Source organism: Elephas maximus, chromosome 19 (assembly GCF_024166365.1).
Source record: "Elephas maximus indicus isolate mEleMax1 chromosome 19, mEleMax1 primary haplotype, whole genome shotgun sequence".
NCBI lineage: Eukaryota > Metazoa > Chordata > Mammalia > Proboscidea > Elephantidae > Elephas > Elephas maximus.
The window spans coordinates 6,503,649-6,514,861 of NC_064837.1; positions in this window are offsets into that span (position 1 = coordinate 6,503,649).

The window sequence follows — 11,213 nt, forward strand, 5'->3', positions numbered from 1 at the left end:
AGACACTGAAACTGGACTGCTCAGAGCCCCAGGTACAAATGGCCTGTGCCAAGCTCATCTCCAGAACAGGCCCCCTAATGAAACTTCTCAGTGAGCAGCAAGAATTTAAGATGTCCAAGGCCGACTGGGATACAGACCAATGTAAAACAGAACTATATCAATGAGAGCACAGAAGACCAGAGTGAGTAACCTTAGGAGTTTGAGGCTTCTCCAGTGTAGCAGGAAGCCCCAGCTCAGCTTCCAAAGCTCTCAGAGGAGGTTGAACCTTCTCCAGGTCAGCAGGAAGCCCCAGCGCAGCCTCCAAGTGCTACCGAAGAAGTTGAAGCTTCTCCTACCCAGCAGGAAGCCCCAGTGCAGCCTCCAAATGCTACCGAAGAAGTTGAAGCTTCTCCCACCCAGCAAGAGGCCCCAGGTCTGCTTCCACAGAGCCCAGAGGAGGTTGCATCTTCTTCAGTCCAGCAGGAAGTCCCAGCACAGTCTCCAATGCTTCCACAGGAGGTTAGACCTTCTCCAACGCAGCAGGAGGCCCCAGCTCAGACTCCAGAGCCCCCTGAGGAGGTTGAACCTTCCTCAGTCCAGCAGGAAGCTCCAGCACTACCTCCAAAGCCTCTAGAGGAAGGTGGAACTTCTCCAGTCCAGCAGGAGTCCCCAGCTCTACATCCAGAGCCATCTCAGGAGGTTGAGACTTCTCCAGTGCAGCAGGAAGCCATAGCCCACTCTCTGAAGCCTCCCCAGAAGGTTAAACCTTCAATACAGGAGGAGACCCCAGGTCTGCCACCAGAGCAAGCTGAGGAGTCTGAGGCTTCTCCAGTGCAGCAGGAAGCCCCAGCTCAGCCTCCAAAGCCTTCTGAGGAGGTTGAACCTCCTCCAACCCAGCAGGAAGCCCCAGCTCAGCCTCCAAAGCCCTCTGAGGAGGTTGAACCTCCTCCAGCCCAGGAAGAAGCCCCAACTCAGCCTCCAAGGCCCTCTGAGGAGGCTGAACCTTATCCAGTCCAGCAGGAGGCTCCAGCTCAGCCTCCAAAGCCCTCTGAGGGTATTGAACCTTCTCCAAACCAGCAGGAATTTCCAGCTGAGCCTCCAAGGCCCCTCGAAGAAATTAAACCTCCAACAGAACAGGAGGTCCAGCTCTACCTCCAGAGCTTCCTGAGGAGGGTGAACCTTCTCCAGTGCAGCAGGAAGCCCCAGCACAGCCTCCAAAACCTCAACAAGAGGTTAAACCTCCAACCCAACAGGAGTCCCCAGCTCCACTTCCAGAGCTCCCCTAGGAGGATGAACCTTCTCCAGTCCAACAGGAGGTGCCAGCACAGCCACCAAAGCCTCCCAGGAGGTTAAATCTTCTCCAACCCAACAGGAGGCTCCGGTTCAGCCTCCAGAGCCCACTGAGGAGGTTGAACCTTCTCCAATTGAGCAGGAAGCTCCAGTACAACCACCAAGACTTCTCTATGAGGTTAAACCTTCTCCAGTTCAGCAGGAAGCTCCAGCTCAACTTCCAAAGCCTCCCCATGAGGTTGAACCTTCTCCAGGCCAGCAGGAGGCTCCAGCTCAGCCTCCAGAGCCCCCTGAGGGGGTTAAACCTTCTCCAGTCCAGGAGGAAGCCCCAGCATAGCCTCCAAAGCCCTCCGAGGAAGTTGAATCTTCTCCAGTCCAACAGGAGGCTCCAGCTAAACCTCCAGAGCCCCCTGAGGGGGTTAAACCTTCTCTATTCCAGTAGGAAGCCTCAGCACAACTTCCAAAACCTCCCCAGGAGGTTAAATCTCCAACACATCATGAAGCCCAGGCACAACCTCCAGAGCCCTCTGAGGGTACTGGACATTTTTCTAATCCGGCAGCAGTTTCCAGCTGAGCCTTCAAGACCCTCCGAGGAACATAAACCTACTTCAACCCAGAAGGAGGCTCCTGCTCAGACTACAAAGCTCACTGAGGAAGCTGGACCTTCCCCAGTAAAGTAGGGGAAACATATCAGCCTGCACAGCTTCCTGAAACGGTGGAACCTTCGCCAGTCAAGCAGGACACCAGAGCTAAACCTCTAGGGCCTCCTACGGAGGTTAAAACTCAAACTACTGCAAATCATGAGGTTCCACCACCAGGTCAGAATCAACCTTATCTTTCAAACTTGCCCAATGTTACAGTTAAACCTGCTGATCTGCAGCTTACCCGATCTCCAGAACCCACTAAGGAGGTTTAGTCATGTAGAATCCAGCATGAGGTCCCAGCTTAGCCTCCAGAGACTCCTGAGAGGGTGAAACCTTGCTCATTTCAACCTCCTGAGGAGGTCAGACCTTCTCCAAGTCAGCAGGAGTACTCAACTAAGCCTCCAAAGCCCACCGAGGAGGTTGAACTTTCTCCAGTCCAACTAGAGGTCCCAGCCCAGCCTCCAGAGCCCCGAAATGAGGTTTTAACACTGCCCTCATTGCATGATAGAGCGACAATTCAACCCCAGGTCATCCTCAAGCTCACTATTAAGCCTTGCCTAAAGTATCAGTTAAACCTGTGCTTGAGCATTCTCCGACACAACGGGGTGCCCCAGTTCAGCCTCCAGAGTCCCCTGAGGAGGTTGGACCCTTTTCAACCGAGGAGCAAATCCGAGCTCAGCCTCCAGATCCACCTAAGGAGGTTAAACCTTCTTCAGTTTAGTAGGAGGATCCAGTTCAACTTTGAGAACTCCCTGACGATTCCCAACGTTCTCCAGTTGAGCAGGAGGACCCACCATAGCCCTTAGAGCCCAATAAGAAGGATGAAACTTCTCCAACACACTAGGAGGACCTAGCTCAGCCTCCAGAGCTCCTTGAGGAGGTTGAACATTGACCCATTCAACTGGATGACCCAACGCAGCTCCGAGACCCCATTAAAGAGGATGAGCCTTCTCCAACCCAGCAGCAAGATGCACCTCTATGTCCAGAGTCCCCTGAGGAGACTGAACCTTTTCCCATCCTGCAAGAGGGCCTAGCTCAACCTCCAGAGTTCCCTACAGGGGTTGTACCTCAATCAGCAGGGCATCATGAGGTAACGGTTTCACCTCCAGGTCAAGGTAAAACTCATCATCCAATGCTGGCCAAAGTCACAGTTAAATCTCTGTATCTGGACTTTCCCATAATTACAGAAACCACTACAGAGGTTCAACTTTCCCCAGACCAGCAGGAGGTCACAACTCAATCTCCAGAGCCCCTTGTTGAGGCTGAACCTTCTCCAAGCCAGCTGGTTGCCCCAACTCAGACTCCGGAGCATCCTACAGAGGATGTACCTTCTCCAGAGCAGCAAGAGGCTTCATCACAGTTTCCAGAGTCCACTGAGGAGGTTGAACCATCTCCAGCCGTGCAGGAGGCCTCCACTCAGCCTCCAGAGTCTCCTACAGAGGTTGGACCTTCTCCAGCCCAGCAGGAAGACTCAACAGAGCCTGTGGACGCCACTGAAGAGATCCAACTTCCTTCAGGCCAGCAGGAATCCCCAGCTCAATCTCCAGAGCAACCTGAGGAATTTGAACCTCCTTCAAACCTACAGGAGACCCCAGCTGAGACTTCAGAGCCCCCTACAGAGGTTGTAAGTTAACATACAGGGCATCATGAGGTGACAGTTTCACCTACAGGTCAAAGTGAAGCTCAGCATCCAATTTTGCCCCTTATCACAGTTAAACCTCTGAATCTGGAGCTTACTGTATCTTCACAACCCACTACAGAGACTGGACCTTTTCCAACCCAAGTAGAGGCCTCATCCCAGCCTCCAAAGCCCCCTGAAAAGGCTGAACGTTCTTCAGTCCAGCAGGAAGCTCCAGTTCAGCTTCTAGAGCCCTTTGAGGGGATAGAACCTTTTTCAACCCAGCAGCAGGCACCAGCTCAGTCCCCTGAGCCCCCTGAGGTGGTAGAATCTTCTCTGGTCCAGCAGGAGACTCCACCTCCACCTCCACCTCCAGTGCCTCCTACACAGCTGGAAACTTCCCCAAACCAGCACGGGGTCCCATTTCAGACTCTAGAGCACCCCAAGGAGGTTGAACCTTCTGCATCCCGCAGGAAACCCCAGCTCTGTCTCCCAAGCCCCCTATACCAGCAGAATCTTCTCCATCCCAGCAGGAGGCCCCAGTTCAGTCTCCCGAGCTTTCAATGCCAGCAGAACTTTCTCTGTCCCAGCAGGAGGCCCCAGCTCTTACTCCAGAGACCCCTAAGGAGGTAGAATCCTCTCTGTTCCAGCAGGAGACTCCACCTCAGCCTCTAGAGACTACTACACAGGTCGAAACTTCCCCAAACCAGCACAAGATCCCATTTCAGACTCCAGGGCCCTCCAAGGAGTTCGAACCTTCTCCAGCCCTGCAGGGGACCTGGCTAACAGTCTCCGGAGACCCCAATACAGGCTAAACCTTCTCCATCCCAACAGGAGGCCCCAGCTCTTAGAGTACACTAAGGAGGTAGAATCTTCTCTGGTCCAGCAGGAGACTCCGTCTTAGCCTCCAGAGAGTCTTACACAGATGGAAACTTCCCCAAAGCAGCAAGGAGTCCCTTTTCAGACTCAGAGCCCCCTGAGGAGGTTGAACTTTCTCCAGCCCAGCAGGAGGCTCCAACTCAGTCTCCTGAGCCTCCTGTGCAGGTAGAAGCTTCTCCAATGCAGTAAGAGGCCCCATCTCAGCCTCCAGAGCCCTCTGAGGAAGTCCAACCTTCTTCAGTCCAGCAGGAGGCTCCTACTCAACCTCAAGAACCCCCAGCAAATGTACAACCATCTTCGGTGCAGCAGGAGGTCCCAGCTGCACCTTCAGAACTACCTAAGGAAGTAGGGTCTTCTCTAGTCCAGGAGGAGGCCCCAGCTCTACCTCCAGAGCCTTTTGAGAACGTCCAACCATTTCCAGTCCAGCAGATGGCCTCTTCCCCACCTCCAGAGCCCCTAAAGAGGTTGAACCTTCTCCAAGCCAACAGGAAGCCCTAGCCTCACCTCCAAAGCCCCCTAAGGAAGTGGAGCCTCCTTCATCCCTGCAGGAGATCCCACCTCAGACATCTGAGCCTTCTAAAGAGGCTGAACCTTCTCCAACTCAGCAGGAGCCCCCAGTTCATCCTCCAGAAACCCCTAAGGATAAAGAACCTTTTCCAGTCCAGCAGGAGCCCCAGCACAGTCTTCAGAGCCTCCTAAGGTGGAGGACTCTTCGACAACTGAACAGGTAGCCCCAGCTCAACCTCCTAAGGAGGTTGCAGCTCAACTTCCAGTGCTTCATGAGGTGACAGTTTCACCAACAGGTCAATATCAAGCTGAGCATTTAAATTTTCCCAAGATTACAGCTCAGCCTTTGGACCTGGAGCTTACCGTAACTCCAGAACACACTATAGAGGCTGAACATTCTACAGCCCCACAGAAGACTACAGCTTCTCCTCCAAATTTCTCTGAGGTGACCATTCCACATCCAGACCAGTTTCAGGCTCAGCATCCAAATCTGACTGAAGGTACAGTTCAACCTTTGGACCTGGAGCTTACCATAACACCAGGACCCACGACACAGGTTGAGCATTCTACAGCCCTGCAGAAGACTACAGCTCCTTCTCCAGAGTGCCCTGCGGTGACACTTCTACATCCGGACCAGGTACAAGCTCAGAAGCTAAACCTGAGTGAAGTCACAGTTCAACCACTGGACCTGGAAGTTACTATAACTCCAGAACCCAATATGGAGGTTGAACCTTCTCCAATCAAACAGGAGACCCCAATTCAGCCCCCAGAGCCTCTTAAGGAGGTTGTGGCTCAATGTCTAGTGAGTCATGAGGTGACAACTCCACCGTGAGGACAGGCTCAAGCTCAGCATTCAAACTTGCCCAAAGTCACAGTTAAACCTGTGGACCTGGAGCTGACCATAACTCCAGAACCCCCTATCAAGGTTGAATATTGTACAGTCCTGAAGAAGACTACAACTTCTTCTCCAGGGCATCCTGAGGTGACATTACCACCTCCAGACCAGGTTCAGGCTCAGCATCCAAACCTGACTGAAGTTACAGTTCAACCTTTGGACCTGGAACTTACCGTAACTCCTAAATTCACTTCAAAGATTGAACTTTCTAGAGCCCTGCAGAAGACCAAACCTCCTCCAACGCAAATCATGGTTCAGCCTTTGAATTTGGAGCCTAGTATAGCTCCAAAGGAAACCCTGGTGGCGTAGTGGTTAAGTGCTACGGCTGCTAACCAAGGGGTTGGCAGTTCAAATCTACTAGTCACTCCTTGGAAACTATGCAGCAGTTCTACTCTGTCCTGTAGGGTCGCTATGAGTCGGAATCAACTCAACAGCACTGGGTTTGGTTTTTTGGGTGTAGCTCCAGAACCCATTACATAAGTCCAGCATACTATAGCCCTGCAGAAGACCACATCTCCTCCAAAGCAAGTTACAGTTAAACCTTTGGATCTAGGGCTTACAGTAACTCAGCCACCAGGGCCATCTGAGGCAGTTAATTTTCCCCCAGCGACTCAGCAATTATTGGTGCCTTCTGAAAATTACACCCCTGAAAGGGTTCAGAAAGCTCTAACTGAGCAACAGGAGCAGAATGCCATCACACATCACCCCCTAGAAAGGACAGAAATGGCTCTAAATGAGCTACAGGAACAGAATGCTATTATACCCCAAAAAGGGCACCGATGCCTTTAACTTTGCAGTGGGAACAGAATGCCACCAACGGAACGAACATATGTGAGCTCTGCGTCTGTCAGGATGAACCGCTGTCCTGTACTGGCCTCCATCCAGAGAAGAACCTCCACAGAGTGCCTGTGCCAGAGCCCAACGAGTACAATGGCACCTTCACTGTCTTGTAAGAACTGCCTTTCCTCATTTGTTCTCTGCACTCTGCTTAACATGACACCCTTTTCCTTGAGGTCTTCCAGCAGCTTTCCAAGATGGCTGCTGTCCCAGAGGCCTCTGGGATTCGTAGCAGGACTTATTATGGGGAGTAGCGCCTGTGCAGTCTCTTGCTCCCCAGGTTCGATTCCCTGGCTGCCACTGTAGCCCCTCCCTGCCCCTGGCGGAAGGTCACACAGGGGTCACAGGTGGATGTTCTGTGCATGTCTCGGGGGCTGCTTTTCTCCAGCTGCTTCTGAAAGCCAACTTTCTCATCACCTGCCCCATTGTTCTGGGGAATTGCTTTGTTTCTGTGCCCTGGCCCATTTCTTGTTACTTTGTTTGCAGATTTGGGGGTCCCTCTGTTCCCTGTCTTCCTAAGTCCCTAGGTTCCACAACCAACCCCCTATTACCTCCCTGATAGTATAGCCTATCTCTCTTTTTACTTGCTTCTCTAACCACACCAGTCTCTTTACTATTCCTCAAACAGGCACCCTCCAGTCTCAGAGCCTTTGTTCCCTGTCTTACTCCCCGCTGAGAGACTTTAAACCCATAAATCCTTATGGGAATGTGGATGGAGGTCTCTGCTTCTGTAACTTCTTCATGCTGGACTGGGGCATTGTTCCTGCCTAACCGAGTAGAAGTCTCTCACTACCTGATTTAAGTTACTATCAGGACCCCTTCTTGGTCTCTTTGGTGTTCCTCAAACAGGCACCCTCCAATCTCAGGGCCTTTGCTCCCTGTCTTAAAAGTATAACCTTGAGTATATCTCACCTGAATTTAGAGACCATCTCAAGAATAGATTTGACACATTGAACACTAAGAACAGAAGACCAGACAAGTTGTGGGATGACATCAAGGACATCATACATGAAGAAAGCAAAAAGGTCATTAAAAAAACAGAAAAGAAAAAAGATACTTTGCTACGTATGTAAAAACAGTACTATTTGCTTTTCAAAACATTTTTATTATTCCCTTCCTCCCCAGAGGTGGGCAGAAGAGGTACTGTTAATCTTTTACAGATGAGGAAAAACAAGATTAGAGGTATTAGTGCTATAGCCTGGTGCCCAGGTGTCCTGTCCCCAGCTCTCCACGAGCCCATACTCGTCCTTTCCTGTGATCTTTAGTCCTCCTTTTGAAACAGGCTGCTCAGCCATACCTTAAACAGTACCTGAGCCAAGTTTTTTCCTTCTTTCTTCTTTCTCCCCTTTCCCTCCCCTAGCCCATCCCTCCTTCAAGTAAGATCCTGATGTTAGCTCCCCAAATGGTTAAGTGTTAACCAATGTTTCCTCTAAGACTGGAAAACAAGTGATATTGATCTATGCCTGTCAAATAAGATGAAGGATGGCGCCAGCTACCCTCTGAGCTGATGGGATAATGGCAGGAAAAGATCAACATGTTTGAGATATGACCACTGAAACCAAACAGAAGAAAGAGAGTGCACATTCCACAAGTCCCTAAAACTTATGGCCCCTTTTCCCTTAAAAACCCGAGCTGATCGGTAGTCTGGTGAGACAGACGACTTTCAGAGGAGATCATTCCCCTCTGTCTCCATATACTGGTATATCTAATAAAGCTCTTGCTACCTACCTCACCCCTGTCTCAAGAATTGGCTATTTGCGGTAGGCAGCTCTAACTCGTGAAATTGCGGTTAACAATTTGATGGCCTGGACGGGGCTCCAGCCGCTTGAGACGCGGTGGCTCCGCAGCAGGGCCCAGGCCTGATCGACAGTTCTCCTACCAAGCGGCTTCTGGGGACCATATCCCCAGAGGCTGTCCCCAGCCCAGGCTCCCCTGCAGCACCACCGGTCCCCAACTGCACCAAAGAGATGGGCCAAGGCAAGACCTAACCAGGATCCTGAGGTGAGTCCGAGACCCTCTCACTGTTGCACTCAGGGCCAGGGTGGATAGGGCGGGCCAGCGTAGCTTCCAGAACTGGAACGGAGCACTTGGTTTCTAAGGCGAGTGGCGCCTTGGATGACAGTCCCCATGAGTAGGATCGCAAGGAGGGACTTTTGGTGACTCTAGAGATGGGCAGGCGTATGAGTGTGTATTGGCTGTTGGTTTTTGTGTTTGGATTGTTGTCTGTCTGTGGTTGGTTGCACCCTGGTTTTGGGGAGTGGGTATAGACATCTCTATCTGTTTAGACTGGGAGATTGAAGCCCCTCCGTCTGGCATTGGGGATAGGAGGTATCTGGAGGATTGAAGTGGAGATTCAGACATTCCTAGGAATGTGTAAGACCTCACTAAGATTATCATCATTTCCCCTTTCCTTTCTGGCTTGTCTGGTCCAAGCACTCTCTGTTTGTTCATCTTATAGGTGAATCTTATTTGTGACTGGGGCTGTCTGGGAGGTTCTTTAATGAGATGGAAAAACTAATCAACTTCATATGGAAAGAAAGGAGAGCCCTGGATAGGCAAAACATTACTGAAGAAAAGCACGAAGCAGGAGGCCTCACACTACCTGATCTCAGAACCTACTATACAGTCGTGGTAGTGAAAATAGCCTGGTACTGGTACTAAATAGACCAATGGACCAGAATTGAGAACCCAGGTGTAAATACATCTATTTGTGGTCAGCTAATCTTTGCCAAAGAACCAAAGTCCACTAAATGGAGAAAAGATAGTCTTTTTTAACAAATGGTGCTGGTAAAACTGGATGTCCATCTGTAATAAAATGAAACAGGACTCATACCTCATACCATACACAAAAACTAACTCAAAAATGGATGAAAGATCTAAATATATAGCCTAAAAGGATAAAGATCATGGAAGAAAAAATAGGGACAACACTAAGGGCCCTAATACATGGCATAAAGAGATTACACACCGTAACTAACAATGCACAAACACCAGAAGATCAACTAGATAACTGGAAGCTCCTAAAAATTAAACACCTATGTTCATCAAAAGCCTTCACCAAAACAGTGAAAAGATAACCTACAGACTGGGAAAAAAAAAAATTGGCTACAACTCATCCAACAAGAGTTTAATCTCTAAAATCTATGCAATACTTCAACACCTCAATAACAAAAAGACAAATAATCTAAAAAATGAGCAAAGAACATGAACAGACACATCACCAATGAAGGCATTCAGGTGGCTAAAAGACGTGAGGCATTGCTTGCGATCGGTAGCCATTAGAGAAATGCAAATCAAAACTACAATGAGATACCATCTCACCCTGACATTACTGCACTAATCAAAAAAAAAAAAAAAAACCCCGAAGATAACTAACGTTGGAGAGGTTTCTGGGAGATTGGAACTCTTATGCACTGCTGGTGGGAATATAAAATGGTTACAACCGCTATGGAAAACGATATGGCACCTCTTTAAAAAGCTAGAAATAGAAATACCATATGACCGAGCAATCCCACTCCTAGGAATACATCCTATTGAAATAAGAGCCGTCACATGAATAGACATAAGCACGCCCATGTTCACTGAGCCCTGGTTGCATAGTGGTTAAGAGCCATGGCTGCAAACCAAAAGGTCAGCAGTTCGAATCTACTAGTCTCTCCTTGGAAACCTTATGTGGCAGTTCTACTCTGTCCTATAGGGTTGCTGTCAGTAAGAATCAACTAGACAGCAATTTTTTTTTGAGGGGGGGTGGTTCATTGCAGCATTATTCACAACAGCAAAAAGATGGAAACAATCTAAGTGCCATCAACAGATGAATGAGTAAACCAATTATGGTACTACGCAATGATAACAATGACGAATCCACAAAACATTTCACAACAGGGATGAATCTGGAGGGCATTATGCTGAGTGAGATAGGTCAATCACAAAAGGACAAATGTTGCATGAGACCACTATTATAAAAACCCAAGAAAAGGTTTACACACAGAAAAAAACAATCTTTGATGGTTATGAGGGAGGGGAAGGGTAGGGAGAGGAAATCACTAACTAGATAGTAGATAAGTGTTAACTTTGGTAAAGGGCAAGACAACACACGGTATGGGCAGTCAGCACAACATGACCAAGGCAAAGTCACAGAAGCTTCCTAGACCCATCCAAACACCTAGAGGGACCAAGTTACTGGGGCTAAGGGCTGGGGACCATGGTCTCAGGGGACATCTAGGTTAACTGGCATCACATAGTTCATAAAGAAAATGCTCTACATCCTACTTTGGTGAGTAGCATCTGAAATGGTATTGAAAGAAGTCCAAGCTGCACTGAAGGCATTGTGGAAAAACAAGGCTGCAGGAATTCACAGAATACCAGTTGAGATGTTTCAACAAATGGATTCAACACCAGAGACACTTATTCGTCTATGCCAACAAATTTGGCACATAGCTACCCTGCCAACCGACAGAGATTCATATATGTCCCCATTCCAACATTATGTGGAAATTATCAAACAATATCATTAATATCACACACAAGTAAAATTCTGCTAAAGATAATTAAAAGATGGTTGCAG